Here is a 16,830-nt window from a genome sequence, read left to right as displayed (position 1 = left end):
CAAGAAATTGAATTAAAAATGAAAACTATATAGAAAGAAAAGCCCAGGTCCAGATGGTTTCACTGGTGACTCTTCCAGGTACTTAATAAATAATTCTTCACAATCCCTTCCAAAAATTAGAAGAAGGAACACTTAGCTCATTCTGTGAGGCCAATGTTACCTCTGATATCAAAGCCAAAGATGTCACAGGGAAAGAAAACTACATGCTAATGCTGCTTGTGAATAAAGCTAGGAAAATCTTCAGCAAAATACCAGAAAACTGAATCCAGCAATATGTAAAATGATATAATTATACACTATGGCCAAATGGGATTTATCTAAAAAATGAGAGGTTGGCTTAATATCCCCACTTAATATAATACACTCTATCAGTAGTATGAAGGGCGATACCACAGAATCATTTCATTAGGCACAGAAAATGTATTGACAAAATTCTATAACCTTTCATTTAAGAACAACAATGAAACACCAAACTAGGAATGGAGGAGAACTTCCGCAGCCTGATAAAAGGCTTTTACAAAGAACCTACAACTGACATCCTACTTAATGGTGAAAGAGTGAAGGCTTTCCCTCTAAGATCAGAAAAAAGACAAGATGTTCACTCATCACTTCTCTTCAACATTGTACCAGAAGTTCTAGCCAGGGAAATAAGGCTTGAAAATGAAATAAAAAGTAAGATCAGAGAGGAATAAGTAAAACTATATTTGCAGATGACATGATCTTGTACATAGAAAACCCCAAGTAATCCACACACCAAAAACCTATTAGAAGTAATAAATGAATTCAGTAAAGTTTAGAAACAAGATCAATATACAAAAATCATTGTATTTCTATTCATTAGGTAAGAACAAATAAAAAAGCAATTGCATTACAATAATAATAGAGTAAATACTTAAGAAATTTAATGAAAGAAGTGGAAGACTTGTACACTGAAAATTATAAAACACTGAAAGAAGACCTAAGTTAAGTGTTAAAACTTTTCATGTTCATGGTCTGAAACACCTAGTAGTATTAAGATGGTGGTACTCCCCAAGTTGATCTATAGATTCAACTGTAGTCCTATCATAGTTCCAGCTGGCTTTTTGTTTGTTGGAGAAATTGACAAGCGGATCTTAAAATTCATGGAAATCCAAGGAACTCCAAAGAGTGAAACAATATTGAAAAAGAACAAAGTTGGAAGACTCAAACTTCCTGGGTTCAAAATGTATTACAAAGCTTCAGTAATCAAGAAGTGTGGTATTGGCCTAAGGATAGCATAGATAGATCAATGGAATTGAATCGAGAGACCAGAAATAAACCCTTACATTTATGGTCAATTGATCTGAGACAAAGGTAACCAAGACACCTTATTAGGGGAAGGAATAGTGTCTTCAACAAGTGGGGCTGGACAGCTGAATACCCACAAGCAAAAGAAAGAAGTTGGACTTAAGTCTCACACTATGTACAATAAGTAAATGGAATAAAAAAAAATCTAAATGTAAGAGCTAAAACTAAAATCCCTTAGGAAAAAAAATCAGTATAAATCTTCATGACCTTGGGTTGAGTAATAGTTTCTTAGATAAGACATCTTAAAGTGCAAGCAACCAAAGGGAGGAAAAGAGATAAAGTAGATTTCATCAGAATTAAAAACTTTTGTGCATCAAAGGAAAAGAAAGTGGAACCACAGCCCACAGAATGGGAGAAAATATTTGTAAACCATGTATCTGATGAGTCTAGTCTCCAGAATATATAAAGAACTATTACAACTCAACAATGAAAAAACAGCCCAATTTAAAAATGGGTAAAGAATTTGAATAGACGTTCTCCAAAGAAGACCTGAGTTTCTCTTTGGAGTGATAAAAATGTTATGAAATTGGATAGTAGTGATGGTTGCACAGCATTGTGAATATTCTAAAAACCCTCTAAATTAATATACTTTAAAAGGGTAAATTTTATAGTATATAAATTATCTCAAAAAAACATAAATGATATCATTTTGTATGATTTCTTCTGGGACTTGAATTATTTGAGATTCACTCATGTTAATGCATGTAGTTGTAAGCTGCATTGTGATATTGCATTGTGTGAACATTCCAAACTCTACCCTTCTCTGCAAGGATCTTTTTTTTTTTTTTAAGATTTTATTTATTTATTTGAGAGAGAGAATGAGAGATACAGAGCACGAGAAGGAAGAGGGTCAGAGGGAGAAGCAGACTCCCTGCTGAGCGGGGAGCCCGATGCGGGACTCGATCCCGGGACTCCAGGATCATGACCTGAGCCGAAGGCAGTCGCTTAACCAACTGAGCCACCCAGGCGCCCTCTGCAAGTATCTTTGAGTCGTTTCTTGTTTTCTTTCTCCTTCCCCCAGCCCTTACAAACCGTTCTGCTCTGAACATTCTGGTAGGTGCCACTGTCTGTGAGCTTCTCTGGAGTATAATCTTGAGGGTTGGAATTGCTAGGTGTTGGGGCACGCGTGTGTTTGACTTTACTAGATATGCTTACTCCTGTCCAAAATATTTCTGCTTACTGTCCCACCAGAAGTTTATAAGATTTTGCCATTGTTCCCCAACTTTGCCAATGCTTGTTTTTGTCTGACTTAGTTTTTGGCAATCTGATGGGTATAATGGTAACCCATCGTGATTTCTGTTTGTATTTCCCTTATTAATGGCATATTTTTTTTGCTATTTCAAGTTCCTTTTATGATTTTATGTCTGTTGAGGATTTTTCCTTTTCTGGTTAATTCATGATTCTTTATGTACTCAGGGTACTTACCCTTTATTAGTTAATGTGTATTGTGTATCTTTCCTCAGCTGTCTTTTAATTTTTGAATATTTTTAACTTTGCACTTTGAAATATTTTTCAGTTTTCAAAATAATGATTTTTAAAAGATTTTATTTATTTATTTGACAGAGAGAGAGCACAAGCAGGGGGAGTGGCAGGCAGAGGGAGAGGGAGAAGCAGGCTCCCCCCTGAGCAGGGAGCCGGATGTGGGACTGGGATCATGACCTGAACCAAAGGCAGACGCTTAACCAACTGAGCCACCCAGGTGCCCCAGTTTTCAGAATAATGAATTGATTTTCTTGTGTCTTCCAAAGGTTACCAGTCTATTTTTTCCCTCTGTATCAAAAACTTACAGAGTAAGCATATTTGATGAGTGTCATCCATACTCCACTTACTACCATTACTGATGATCAAATTACCTCATCCTTGGCCAGAGACTTACTCAGACTGGTCCCTGTGTCTTTTTGGCACAATCCTGGTAGTCTTTAGCAGCTTCTATTCTGGTATAAAAGGATGTTCTAGGTTCATCTTTTATATTTCCTGCTCCGTATCTGGAACCAGCCATTTCTCCAAAGCCTCCTGGTTCCTTCAGTGAGAAATGGTATCTGGAGGCCACAATCTGGGTACAATGATTCTCATTGCTCCTGGATTGGTCAGTTTCTAGAAACTTTCAGGGGACAGAGATAAGAGAGTTTTTTCCCTTTACAGATAAAATACACCAATTATAATTGTACTTTTTGTTAGAATTTTGAGTTCTAAAGTTTTTATGAAACCTTAATCTTATATCAGCATCTCCTTTCTACTTTGCCAGGCATCTCAGGTTTCAATGACACTGATGTAATTACTCATTTGAGTTTGGCCATCTGACGGGTATAATGGATTTACATGGAAATATTCTGCAGAATATACAGAGAACGGCTTCAGTGTGGCAACACCACCACCAAGAAAAGTTTGATGGTTTTTACAGTTCTTCTCATCCTTGGGATGTTACCCACCCCTCCCAGAATATAGAGTTAAGTTACTATATTTTCATGTTATTTGGAATAGTTATTCTTTTTTTTTTAAGTCTATTTTTTTTTTCTTTTACTAATCTCCACCTTCACTGTGGGACTTGAACTCACGACCCTGAGATCAGGAGTCGCACGCTCTTCCAACTGAGCCAGCCAGGTGCCCTGGAAGAGTTACTCTTTGGGGATTCTACCACTACTGGAAACAAAGAGGTTCGTTTCTCATTTTTTATTATCTCAATTTTTAGAAGTTTTTTTAAAAAAAAAATTCGGTCTTTTAGAATCATGTAAAATATTTACATAGTTACCAAGTCAAATGGGCAAAATAAGATATTTAAGGAAATCTAGCTTTCCACCATATTCCCTCTTTACCTGGGGAATGATGGTCTTTTCGCAGGAATCTACAGGAGGGAGGAAATCGTTGGAGTTAGCCTCAGGGCTTCAGATGTTACTCACGGTCTCCCTCTTCTAGTAAGTGCTGTGATTTCCCCTCCAGTGTTTGCTTCGGAAGGCTCCAGAGGCAGGAGGCAGCAGGGCCATCTCAGGACAGGGTCCTTGGCCGAGCTCCCCAAGCCACCGTCAGTTCCAACAAGCTCCTGTGGCAGAGTGTTCTTCCAGTGATCCCCTTGAACATTTGAATCCGGTGCATTAACTGAGGAACGTACGTCATGTGGTTGTTTCAGGTCAGGTCATGTCCCCACTGCTTTCTTCACCAGAGATGCATAGTGATCCATCTCATTATTGGTTCATTTTTGTCCAGACCAGAGCCTTACGCAAAGATTCAGAACCCTTGAGAATCTCGGGGGGCAGTGGTGCTGATGAGAGATTTAAATTTAATATCCTGGTGAGCTACCTGTTCTAGGTTGACCTAGAACTTGTCAAAATGCACCCTCCCCCATTTAAATCCCTGGATGTCCTTGTCAAAAGTAGGAACAGAAAAAAACCACACCCATGTTTTCGTATAAAACAGATAATAAATGGAGTCAGATTGTCCACGGTGGGTTGGTTGATAGTCAAGCCAGGGAGAGCCCTTCCCAGGAAACGTGAAGCCGAGTTTTGCTTTTCCCTGAGTTGTAATTTATCACTAAAAAGGAGTTTACTGGGAAGTTTCTCCTGAGACAGATGTCAGTATCCCGCTCTGGGCACCTTCCCATCAATACTGAGGATCAGTCCAGAAATGCTTCTGGTAGAAGCAAAGCCACTAATTATTTCAATGAAACTACCACAAACCACAGGGAAAACCAAACCCAAAACAGACTTCCTGCAGCCTTCAGTCCTGCCCCATTCCAGGGAAGAAATCTAAGTAGAGGGAAGAAGAAAAAACCTTCAAATAGGTTTGAAGCGTAACAGGTGGAGAAAAAAAAATCCCAGTTTTAACTAATGCTTGCCTGATGCCCAACACCTTTAGTTGCTGGCTCTGTGTCACCTGCCACATGTGAGTAGTGTCCCTCACACGTACGCACACACCCCCACATAATCTGGGGCACAGTGCTCCTCCTGGGGTGTAGGCACCATCCCACCGCCAGCCCACTCTTTCTTCAGCACCATCGCTCCTAGCAGGGGGAGGAACGGGGATTGGTATCAAGGGAAGAAGAAATCAGCCCCAAAGCTGCTGTTATCCATGTTTATTGGGAGAGTAGGTGAAGAGCTTGGATGGTCAGGTCTGGGTGGCAGGTCCCCAGCCTGCAGATGGCAGCATCTTGTCCCCGGGCAGGGATACTCCAGCCTCCGCTCAGGCAAAGTACATCAGGGCCCCCTGTAAAGGAGAAGCCAGGTTTGTGCTCTCCAGCTCACTGCCACTGAGCACCTGAGGGAACTCAGGGCAGAGTTCCTGGAGGGGTCACATCTTACCCCCAGGGGCCCTCTGCAGCCTCCCTGCCTTTCACATAGGGTCAACCCGGCTCCCACCCAAGGCCAACCTGACTCTCCTGGGGATGGGCCATGAGGTTTCCCTGACACGGGGCTGGGATGCCTTCGTAGCATTTAGAGGAGTGGGGTGTTTCCATTCTGTGGGGGGCTGGGGAGGGCCGCCCTCACAGGGAGTGCCCAGGGTGCCCACATTACCAGCAGTGCCTTCATGGCCCCCATGGCCTCCCTGGCCTCAGGGCCCAGCTCGGCCACACACTTCCTGGAACCCTCCACCAGATGCTCTGCCGGGATCCCCACCATGCTCAGCATAAACTTCAGGAGGTTGAAGCCTCCGAGGAAGGGGTGGACCCTGGCCCCCACCCCGGCCATGGCCCCCGCCCCAGCCTCTGCAGCAGGGTTGAGGGCGTTCGAAGTGGAGGCCACAGGCTTGGCCGTGGAGTTCACAAAGCGGCAGCTGCAAACACAAGTAGAGAAGAACCGTGCCATCGGGACTGGTGCTCTGTGGAGACCTGCCAAGGGCCTGGATCCTCCAGGAGGTGCCGTGCACCCCTTACCCCCCACCCCCTCTTTCACCCACAGCTGCCCAGTTTGAGCTGGGGCGTCCCAGCTGGTTGGGAGAGGCAGCCACGTCAACAGATCGCCGTGGCTCAGCAAGCAGGTGGCTGGACAAGAGACACACACAAGGCGGCCCCAGCATGGAGGGAGGAGAGGAAAGCTCTTGAGCGGTGGCCCAGGCAGGCTTCTTGGAGGAGGGGACACCTGGGCTGTGCCTTGAAGGATGAGGCAGAGAGCAGACAGGTTGTTCTAGACGGGTCAGCCCTGACACTAGCCCACCCTGGAGTTGGGTGAAAAGGAGAAACCAGGGCCAGTAGGGACACGAGAGGAAGCCTGAGGGCCCCGGGCAGGGCAGCCCCCAGAGGGCCTTGAAGGCCCCAGGAAGGAGCCGGACTTCCTGCCCAGAGGGACGGGGAGCCCTAGGGGGTAGTAAGCAGAGGAGTGGCCTGGTGCCCAAGGCAGAGGCGACGGGGTCAGGACCGGCCACCTTTGGGGCCAGGGGTCGAGCAGAGACACCACCAGGGCCCTGTGGCGAGGAGCTGGGAACTGAGGCCTGCAGGCACTCACCGGGGTGGCTGAGCAGAGCCACACAGAGTGCCAGGAAGGCAGCGGTGAGCTTCACGGTGGACCGGCTCCATGGCTGCTCCTGGGAACAGAGACAGGCTCTGCTGTGGGCGTGATATACCCTGGACTCTCCCCTGTCCCAGGCTGGGGCCTCACCCACCACATCCTCCTGACAAATGTGCTGTTTGCTCAGCCAGTAGAGCCCTGGCCAACTTCCTGTTCGGGCTGGTGGGCGCTGGGAAGCCTGTACCCCCCTACCCCGCCCCGGGTCTCAGGGACTTCCTGTTGGCCGGGCCCCCTGGGTGCGAGGGCTGGGCTCTTCAGCGAGAGCCGGAATGCAGGCTGCGCTCTGTGGGCACGAGGCTCACCCAGGCCTTTGCCTTTGCAGAGAGTTCTCTGTTCTCACCCCATCTGGCCCTCCAGCCGTGCTGCGGGCCTGGCTGAGGAAGGGGCAGATGTGTGACCATGGAAATGGCATGCAGTGGGGGTCCTCCTGGCTTCCCGGACCGTGGAGAGGCAGAGAAACTCCAGGTAGCAGCCCTCTCCCCCCAGATTAGGCCTTACTCCTGGTCACCTCTCTGGTGGGGCCACAGGCAGCTACCAGTGAGAACAGAGGACCCGGCACATGATTCCATCTTTGCAATTAGTCTCCGTGCCAAAAGTTTCTTTAAAAGTCCTTATACATCCGTCACTACAGAGTATGACAGTGGAAGATAAGAAAACATATTAATCCTGTGACATTTAGGCTCATCAGTGGGAAGATCTGAGTTTTCATGGAGTGTCCCGGAATATCCCCACTTTGGTTATGAGGGGGTCTTGACCTTTGCAGCCCTGTGGGTGTCCAGCCACTCCTGAGCTCCCCACGGCCTGACTCAACCTGTGCAGGGGCTTTGCACCCTCCCGCCTGCAGACAGCACGGGGCTTAGTAGTAGCCGTGACCAGTGCGTGCACATTCGTGTGGCCTTCACGCAATTCTTACACTTTCCCTTGACTTTTTGGCAGGGGGCGGGGGGGGGGGGGTCTTTTGCATTTTGCCTTGTAAATGTATGTTCTGTTGATCATTGTGTAAGTAATTTCAATAGGAAATGCATTTCGACATGTAAAACTTCACCCTCAAGGGCTTTTTTCCGAAGGGATGCTGGGACGAGACCTGACGAGAGCAGGACGGGGTTAAAGGAGCAGCAGGGTGAGAAGGGCAGCTCACCCCGGGCCATGCCCACAGTGCCCTGAGCCTCGTCCTCTCCAGGGGACATTCACCAAAGGGACACTTCCTCTGGCCAGCCCCCTCCCTGCAAAGCCTGGGCGGGCAGGTGGGATTACCTCCTCCCACCACAGGCCTAGGGAGCTGGGGCCGGGGGGAAGGCTGGAAGGGTTTGTTTCTCTGTGAGATTGTGCACTTGAGGGAGGACACATACTTTGAGGAGAAGCTGAGGCAGCTGAGGATTGTGTGTGTGTCGGGGTAGGGTGGGTGGTGCTGCTGGAATGTTCTCAGAGGCCTCTTGTTCCTTTGAGACCTGGACATGTGGATCTCGAAAGAACAGGTGTGGCTCCTCCCAGCTTGGGGTTGGGAGGAAGCCTGCAGGGTCCCACGGTCGCCCAACCGCTCAGGTGTAGCCTCAGCCAAAGGACCCCAGACCCACCAGAGCCTTGGGGGTGGACATGGGGAATCTCAGCGGGAGAGCCACGAGGAGAGATGGAGGAGGGCTGGGGTCAGGCTCCATTCTCCTTGGGGACTTGAGCCGTGACTTTAAAGTAACATTTGGTTTTGGGAAAGGTGGACGGGGCCGCTCTCCTGTCGGTCAAACTCTGCAAGTGGTGGTGGTGTTGGCTTCACCCAGACCCCATGGCTGTCGGCAGCCAGAGCGCACCCGTCTCCACAGCTTGAACAACGCAGTGGAACATAGTTTCAGATCACAACTGGGAGAGGGCAGGATGCTGGGGGAGTGGTCCTCAGAGTCGACTTCATTACTCACCCATTTCACAGTTCTGGGGGCTGTTTGTTGGTAGCAGTCCTCAGGATGCCGGGGAGCACTGCACCTGTCATTGACAGCAGGGCTCAGGAGGCTCTCCACACCTGGTCACCCACGCTTTTAGCTGTTAGTGTGCGTTTACAGAAGAAAGAACGGGATGGACCACATTTCCTTGAGGACTCTGCTTGCCCCCAGCCCACCGCTGCCCCCAGCAACAGTGGCTTTAGCCAGCTGGTTCACGCCCTGCATGGTTGAGGGGTCTGCTCATTGGTGAGCCCACTGCTCTTCCTCTTTTGTCCAAGTGGCTGTGGGTCAGCCGGTGCTGGTCCTCTCTGCCCCTTGGCTCTCCTCTAGCATGGGGATGGGCCAGGGAAGCATCTGGCCCAGCCTTCGGGCCTCCGTGGTTCAGGGCCCAAAGTACTCTGATGTCTTGTTCTCTGCCATTACTCCCTTGGGGGTCCCAAAGGGATGGCGGAAGCAAGGCAGAATTCCTTGGGCTCTTGGCCAAGACCCCTCTAATGGCACTGCAGTCATTTAACACTGGGGGACAGGGACAGATGGCTTTTCTTTGAGCTTGACCTCAAATGCACTCAAGGACGACCAGGGCCCAACCAGAGAAGATGGTTAAAAGAGTTGACCCAGAATCACGATGGAGCCTGGCTACATGGGATCTGAACCTTCTTGACCTTCTTGGCCAGAGCCAAGCCACGGTCACTGTCCCCAGGTGGGCTCTCATCTTTGCTTCTGCTGCCCATGGCAAGTGCCCCCACAAATACTCATTACATCTGAGATAAGAGAGAGCAATAAAAGTAGTTCATGAGGTCACATTTAACGTTTATTTTTGTAATTTTTTATTCCTGATATCAAACACAAGTGCCTCATACTTTTATTTGCTAAGTTTTTTCCACTGCTTTTGCTGATTCTTCCCAAATTTTCCAATAGAAGGCATCACTAGGATCCTCTTTGGGATGTGGACATTTACAGAGACACCCTTGACAAGTCCTCTGTCCTCCTGCTCCATTCTCGCGAGGGGGCCCCAGCGGCTGCCCCATCCTGAGAATTCTGTCCTGGAAATGACCTCCTCCTGGGTTGTGTGTTTCCCTGGAGGATCAAGGTCAACTTCAGCCTCCAGCCAGGATGGGGCTGGGGTGGTCACTGGCTGTGTGGGGTTGGTGGGGGTCCTGGGCTTCAGCTGCTCTGCTCATGAGACTGTCAGCCAGACAGCCCATTTCCATCCCTTGCCCAGCCTCCCCATTCTGAGCCCTACATGGGGCAGTGCCCACACAGACTGTGGGGTTCCCCTTCCTTGGCACTGCCAATCCCACCACCTATCACACCACCCCCGGAAATGATTGTTCTTTTGTTTGATAAAGTTAAAATATTACTGAGATGAGATTCACATAACATAAAATTAACCATTTCAAGGTGAACAGTGTTGCGCAACCATAACCATCTAGTTCCAAGACATTTTCATCACCCCAAAAGGAAACCCCATACCCATTAAACAGTCCCTCCGCATTTCTGCCTCCTTCCCGGCTCCTGCCAAAGCCTCAATCCGTGGTCTGTCTCTATGAATTTGCTTATTCTGGTTGTCTCATATAAATGTAATCATACCACACATGACTTTTTGTGTCTGGCTTCTTTCACTGAGCATATTTTGAGGTTCATCCCTGTTGTGGCAGGAGTTGATTCCTTCTCATGGCTGACTATTCTGTTGTATATACAGACTACCACCTGCTTACCCACTTATCCACTGACGGGAGCTGTTTCCACCTTTTGGTTATTGTGAATAGTGCTGTCATGAACATGTGTATACAAGTAATTATTTGAGTACCTGCTTTCACTTCTGGCAGATACCCAGGAATGGAATTGTTGGATCATGTGGTTATTCTATGTTTAACCTATTGAGGGAATCCTAAACGGTTTCTACTATTTTATATGAGGTTTCCATTTTTTCCACATCCTCGCCAACACGCTTTCTGGTTTTTTTTTTCCCCTATTCTAGCCATCCTAGTGCGTGTGAAATTGTACCTTAATTATGTTTTTGCTCTGCATTTCCCTAATGACTGATGGTATTTCTACTCAAGTCCTTTGCCCATTTTTAAGTTGGGTTCCTCATTTTCGTTGTGAGTTATAAGAGTTCTTTATATATTCTGCATACTAGACCCTTATCGAACAAATGGTTTGCAAACATTTTCTCCCATTCTGTAGGTTCTTTTTTCCCACTTTCTTGATAGTGTTCTTTGATGCACAAATGTTTTTAATTTGGTGAAGTCCAATTTACCTATGTTTTCTTTTCTTGCTTGTACTTTTGTTGCCGTATCTAAAAATCCATTGCCAAAGCCAAGATTTGGTCGTGAAGATTTACCCTGATATTTTCTTCTAGGAGTTTTATGTTTTTTGCTATTATAGTTGGGTTATTGATCAATTTTGAGTTAGTTGTTTATGGTGTGAGGTAGGGGTTCAACTGCATTCTTTTGCGTGTGGGTATCCAGTTTACCCACTTTTTATCATTTAAGAATTTTTTGGCTTGTTTTATCATTGTTGTTTTCTGGCCAGTTTTCTTTGCCTTTGTGGGTTCACAACTTGAAACAATTATTATTCGTCCATTTTTAGTAGAAACTTGAGAGAGAGCAAAGTCAATGCATGTGCTTAATGGGAAATCACAAGGTTTACGTCTGAAAAGATCTCTGGTGTCTTCCTACCAGCTTTGTTCTCCTGGTCTTTCACTGATGGGCATTAACCCTCTCATTTTTAATGACCATTGTCAAGGCAAGCACGCAGAAAGCAAGCCCCGTGTGTTCTCAAACAAGGAATGACTAAAATTGTTTTGAAAAGTTTAGTGGTTTATTGATAGAAGATGAGAGAATACTTCGGTGTGTGCGGGGGAATTGCCAGGGTTTACGAAGTTCTGTAGACAACAGAAATCCCTCGTGGGGTTTGAGAGGCCTCAGGGGTCAAGCCCCCATCTCGTTAATCTCCCTGTGTGCAAATCTAATTCTAGAAGTTAATCCTACAGACGTAACCAGCCAACAAAAATGCCTGTGATAATGTCCATGACGATTACTTCTAAGAGGAGGCAGGCCTGCAGTGGGCCTTTTGTGGGGTCCTCAGTACTTTTGCCTTGGAGGGTGGATGTCTTCTTCCATAAATTTAAAAAAAATATATATATATTTCATGACTGCATTGTTGAATTCAGGCTGGATCCATTATTATACATATTCATTATCATCATATTACATTTTTTTATTTAAAGAGACACTAAAATGAAAACCTTTTCGAGTGCCTCACCAGCCCTTGGCTCTGGGCCTCCTGCACCTGGTGCAGAAGCCATCGGCCTTTAATGGAAGTAACTGGAGACAATTTAGTGCAGGGTCATGGAAACCGTGAGCCCTCTTCATAATGTCACTGCCAAAAATGATGCAGGAAAACATTGCTCATCTGGACTGGGGTGGGGCGTGCAGGGGATCACCTACTGCTCTGCACCCCACCCTCGCAGTGAAGCTGCCCATGCACCCCAGCATTGCCTGAGCCCATGTAGCCTGTGTGCAGTGGGCAAGCACTGGGGCCCAGCTCCGCGCCCAGCTCTGCCCCTGACACTCGCTCCAGGTTCCAGGGTGTTGATCAAGTCCAACCCATGCTCCCTGCTTCACTGCCAGGGTGGGGTGCCGAGGGGCCAGGTGATCCCCAGACCCCTGCCAACATCCCAAGCCCGGTGCAGATGAGGGACATCTTCCTGTGTCGTTTTTGACCATGGCATCATGAAAAGGGCCACACAGAGGGGAGGCTGACCGAAGAGGGGAGGGTCCTGTTCTTCGTGTGGGGAGAGCTGAGAATGGTCAGCTGGTCATGTTTGCTTTGCTGGCCTGTCTGCCCCTCAGTCAGCCTCCGCACCAAGACAGCTACCCTGTTTCGACGAGGGGGCTGAGCCCAGCCCCAGCTGACTGGAGAGAATCTCACCGACCCAGGTGGGGACCCCTGTGAGCCAGGGCCCCAGCCAGGATTCTGCACTGGAGTCCCCGAGGTGCTGGCCTTGACCCGAGTGATCAGCGTGCGCAGACCTTGGGACCTGAGCTGGGGACGCCTTCCTCCATGCAGACAGAAAGCTGACAGCCTGGAAAGACCAGAGTGAAGCCAGAGGAGGGGGAGGCAGGCAATCCACAGGTTCCCGGCAGCCCTGGCTTCCTGGCGGTGTCCCCTTCCTGCACTTCTTTACCTTTAAAGTACCCACCCCCTCCTGCGTGCCCCCTTCTGGCCCGTGGTTGTCGTGGTTGTCGGAGTAGACCTGTTCCTGGTTTCCCATGAGCCTGCCCAGTTGCTCCTAGAGCCAGCTCTCCTGGCCCTGTTGAACCTTTTTCTTCTCTCTTCTGGGCTTCGGCACCTTCCCAAGCCTGAGGAAGCCGGGAAGACCCTCGGATGTGGGTCTGGGTCTGTGTTCCGTCCTGCCCCTATCCTCCAGGCCTGCCCCTGGGCCTCAGGCAGTGGGGGTGCCAGCAGGTCTGGGCACCTACTTTTGTAGAAGTTCACAGAGGAAAGTTTGTTTTTTTTTTTTTTCCCTGCATATCCAACCTGGATAAGGACCCAGCTCACAGCTGAGCTCCTCTCTGCTCCTGTGTCTCCCAGAGCCATCTTCTCCTGCTCAGAGACCACCCTGGGACAGCCCAGCCTCTCCCCACCCATGCCTTGCCCTGCTCCCGGAGGGCCAACTCTGCTCCTTCAAGAACCTAAATGTAAGTCAGAGCATATCACCCCTTCCTCCAAACTTTCCTCTGGCCTTAAAATAAGAAACGACCTCCTAATTTTGGGCTCCCAGGCCTGATGGGATGGGGCCTTTCCTCCTCACCTCCCCACCCCGCCGGCCCCTCCTTCCTTCCGACCTGAGGCATGTGAATTCGGTGAGGACTGGGACTCTGCTGTGTCCCATGGCCTAGGATGATGTGTTGCTCCGCGGTGTGGGCCCCTTGGCCTCCAGGGGTGATGTCAGGATGGAATCAATAGCATCAAGTGACACTCCAGTGTGCTCTTGACCTGATGCCCCTCAGAGAAGGTATATGGGCCTGGAGCTGGGGCAGAGGGGGAGGTGGGCCGAGGGACCCCTTGCTGGCTGAGTTCCCATTCACACCTGAAGACCTTGGTGCTCTGGGGAGTGACGCAGGGCTGGGACCTTGGGACAGTGAGTGCGGCCGTGAGTGTCCAGCCCAGGTAGGACCAGAGGAGCCCAGAAGTGTGAGCACAGCCCTGCCTGGAACCGTGTGTGGCCGTGCTTTGGGCTGGGCAACCGGGCGGGCAGCCTAATGGCTGACACCTGGGTTGGGGTATCTATCCAGGGAAAGTGGCTACATCCAACCGATAAAATTGTAGAGTTAAAATGTCCAAACCTAAAGGGGGTGTGTGTCTTTTCTGTATTCACATTTAGATTTATTATAGAAGTAAAAACAACAAGCCCATCATTGCCAGCTGCCTTGGTGGGGAGGGGCTCTTCCCATTGGAGTCGAAAATGAGGCCAGGACAGTGGGCATCACAGCCCGAGGAGGGGGCCCAGCCTGGGAGAGGCCTGGACATAGGATGGCCTCTGGCTCCTGACCTTTGCTGGGCTCCATCCTATCTGTTCCCCTGGGTGAGGTGTCCCCTGGGCCCAGCCCAAAGCCAGGTCTAGGGGTCATTGCTTGCTCTCCCCCCGCCCCCCGAACCCCTGAGGCTGCTGCTGGGCCACATCCCTATGGACAGTGTCATGCCCCAATCCACAGCCACCCCTATGCCATCCGCTCACGTGTGAAGGGAAATCACACAAACATGGCAGGGCAGGGCTTGTGGAGGGCCCTGCCACACCTGCCTGGCTGGAGCGCATCTTCCCGGGGGGTGATGAAGCTGGGGTCCCAGCTTAGACCTCCCTGATCTCAGAGTCCAGACACACACCTAACCAGCAAGGTGACCTGGGTGCTCACTGCACCCCTCTGGGCCTGTCTCCCTCTGGGCCTGTCCCCCTGGGTGTGGATGGGGGTGGTTGAAGGCACCTGCTGGGCCCCGGGGAGACAGGCCCCTGGGTCACTGATACTCAGGGCCGGAGGCAGCATTTGGCTCTAGGAGGCGGGGACAGAGAGCCTTGTCACTTTACCCATAAAGCAGATGTTAGGACGGGTTTGCTGCTCACCAGGCTGGGTGCTTCCCGGTATGGGGAGAGGAGCCCGGCCTCCTGGTGCTTCCCGAGCGCCCTCTGCTGCTGGCCTTGGGGGACTGCACAACTGGCTGGGGGGCGGGGAGGACCCAGAGCCCAGGCCTCTGCTGTCTGGTCCTTGGCGTGGCCTGTCCAGTGGCCTGGTGGGGCTGATGATCCCGTGGGAGGACGCTGGAATCCAATCTTCACAGACAGCCGGGACTTAGCTGAGAATCCATTCATTGTAACGCAAAGACTGGCATCAAATTTATTATTATCGTTTGTTAAATATTTTAGATCTTTTCGGAACACATGGTCTACAAGGCTGTGGTGGGTTTTCTTCCCAGTACATTTTCGCGGGTGCAGTCATGTGACAGGGGGAGAGGGGACGTAAACAGGTGGTATGCATGTAGGGAGGGCCCTGGAGGGGGCGGCGCCCCTGCACCTGCATCATGGGCCTTGCTCCTCTGGGTGAGAACAGCCTCTGGACTTCCACCAGTTAAGCCTGAGAACTGTGTCTCCCAGTCAGGTGACATCAGAGGAGGAGGGCCACTGGGGACAGCAACGATTGTAGAGACACGTGCGTTCGACTTATCTTAAAGGCACAATACACAAGGGGTGGTGGGGGGAGGGGATGTTCTGCTGGGCAAGCCCCTGCTCGCTGCATGGCCGCCTGTCCTGCAAGCGTCTCGTGGGGTGGGGGTGGGATGTCCATCTCCACGGTGCTAACTGGAGAAGGGTCTCTCTCGGCCGGGGGTAGGGGTGGCTGGGCAGTGAGTGCTGGAATGGGGGCCCCTGGGCAGAACAGCTCCAGCCTCCAGGGGGCTCTTGGCCACTCTCCTGGGAGGCCAGAGGCTTGATCTGCCAGGGCGCCGACATCAGGCACAGACCGGGGGCGGGGGGGAGGGATGAACACAGGGGCCCCCTGGGGCCACCAGAACGTCTGCTGACGGCCTCCTGGCACATGTGGCAGCTCCTCTGGGCCAGCACCAAAGACCTTCCTCAGTGGGTCCCGCGGTGTTTGCTTCTCAAAAGGCCATTCACAGCTTGGAAGGTGCCGTGGGTGGCGGATCCCGGCCTCCGAGGGAAGAACCAGCCATTTCTCAAACTGGGTTGTTCTGGACCATCAGCTGCTTCTTCCAGTTTTGAGCCAGGCAGGTGGGGCCGCAGTGGCCTGTGCTATGTCGGCACCTGCCTGGGGGTCAGAGGCAAGAATCATCTAGATTCAGAAAGACCTTCCCTGGGCTCTCCTCAGACTAACGTTTTGAAAACTAAATTATTCACAGCAGCTCCAAGAGTCTCTGAAGTTCTAATGAAAAAGCATCTGTTGAATAGTTGTCATTACCCAGGGGTAGGTACACTGTGACGCTTGGCCCAGCAGAGACCACGGCCCCGGGAGGGTAAGCTGTTTGGCCGGGCTCTGGAGAGGACACCCCATCCCCCCCCCAACTCCTTATTTGTCATTTGAGATGGAAATATGGTGCCCTCTCTCAGCCTTGGAGAGCCAAGAAAGCCATTCCCACAGGAATGAGCGGGGACATTCCCACAATGAGTGGGGTGGGATTTGGGGACCGCAGCTCAAGTCTGGCTTCACGTCCATCACTGTGACTCTCAGACCTTCAGAGTCCTCCTCAGAAAATGGGGATCATGCCCCTACCCACCATGGTGGGAGGAGGCAATCCAGACCAGCCCCGTGGGTATGGGGCTGAATGGAATCTGAATCTCAAGGGAAGGCGGCCCCGGGGGATCCGCAGGGTGGCCTGGGGGTGCAGGTGTGGTGATGGAGTCCGGGGGAGCCCTGGAGCCTCGGTCTTGCTCTTCCTAACTAGGGAGGAGGAAACACGTGCTGACCAAGCTGAGGGAGAGGAGTACCCAGCCCTCTGCTTGCCTCTAGGCACGGCCCCCACCAGCTGTCAGACCCGAGGGCTTAGGGGCCTTGCCTGGGGCTGCT

This window comes from Eumetopias jubatus, unplaced genomic scaffold (assembly GCF_037043125.1).
Source record: "Eumetopias jubatus isolate StellerSeaLion01/CBP00866 unplaced genomic scaffold, mEumJub1_p1.0 scaffold_5, whole genome shotgun sequence".
Taxonomy (NCBI): domain Eukaryota; kingdom Metazoa; phylum Chordata; class Mammalia; order Carnivora; family Otariidae; genus Eumetopias; species Eumetopias jubatus.
Note: the sequence above shows the minus strand (reverse complement) of the source record.